This window comes from Mandrillus leucophaeus, unplaced genomic scaffold, assembly GCF_000951045.1.
Source record: "Mandrillus leucophaeus isolate KB7577 unplaced genomic scaffold, Mleu.le_1.0 Scaffold582, whole genome shotgun sequence".
NCBI classification, from domain to species: Eukaryota; Metazoa; Chordata; class Mammalia; order Primates; family Cercopithecidae; genus Mandrillus; species Mandrillus leucophaeus.
In genome coordinates this window covers 1,068,169-1,069,115 of record NW_012106275.1, presented here as the reverse complement: position 1 = coordinate 1,069,115, position 947 = coordinate 1,068,169, and the positions used below count along the sequence as shown (strand labels likewise).

Below are 947 nucleotides of genomic sequence, written 5' to 3'. Positions count from 1 at the left end.
GGTCCTCCTGCCTCAACCTCCCTTTCAAAGTCTATTATTTTACATTCTGTCCCCATGTGTACACATTATTTAGCTCCCACTTAAAAGTGAGAACATGTGGTATCTGACTTTCTGTTTCTGAATTATTTCACTTAGAATAATGGCATCCAGTTCTGTCCATGTTGCTGCAAGAGACGTGATTTCATTCTTTTTTATGGCTGAGTAATATTTTTTAATGTAAAAATGTTGACATTTTCCAAAGTGAAAACTATAAAACAAGATACATTTGGAGAAGTCTAGAGTGTTTGCTTTATTCATGTTGTTTATGCGTTAAAATATAAGCACATTGTATACATATGCATATTTACACACACATCTAAAAGATAACATATTATATATACTTTTCCATACTTCTGAACAAGTGTCTCATCTCCATAACTAAAAATTAGATGAGAGAGGCAAAGAACTCTTGTCTTAGAATTGACTTCATTGCACTATATAGCATTTCACACTGCGGTTCCAGGCCACAGAGTCCCTTGGGGTAGGGGGAGACAAAGGGTGTGGCTGACAGGGGGATCAAATCCACCACAGCAGCCATACTTCTGTTCCACATAGTTGGCATCCAAATTTGATCTGAAAAACAGTTTCCACTACTAAAAGAAAAATCCTGAGAGAAAATGACCACAAGCCAATTATCCACCCAAAGCTGCTGATCCTGGCCTCCGGGAGAGGCTGTCTGGAGACCACATATTTCTTATTAACTTTACCGTGATGAGATTATCTTACTGTCTGGGGTTGTCCAAACTTGAGCTCCAAGAAACCCCCTGTGTGTGTGGGGGGGAAAATCCTCCTCCATTCAACAGTAGAGCAAAGGACCTCACCAATCATTTTGTCCACATCTTCATTTGAGAGGATCCTTCATGCCCATTTTATGAAACGTCTTTAGCTCTGATTAAAGAGGCAAGAAA

At 39.2% G+C, this 947-nt stretch overlaps 1 protein-coding gene across 1 annotated transcript in view; it reads right to left on the bottom strand.

Moving 5' to 3' along the window:
- Window positions 1-260: 260 nt before the first annotated feature.
- The window catches only part of SMIM11 (small integral membrane protein 11), a 28,455-nt gene continuing 27,768 nt past the window's right edge, over window positions 261-947 (bottom strand). Inside the window, exon 4 of the transcript XR_001008110.1 lies at window positions 261-927. The gene's annotated coding sequence lies outside the window, so the exon portion shown is untranslated. The remainder of the gene's footprint in view (window positions 928-947) is intronic.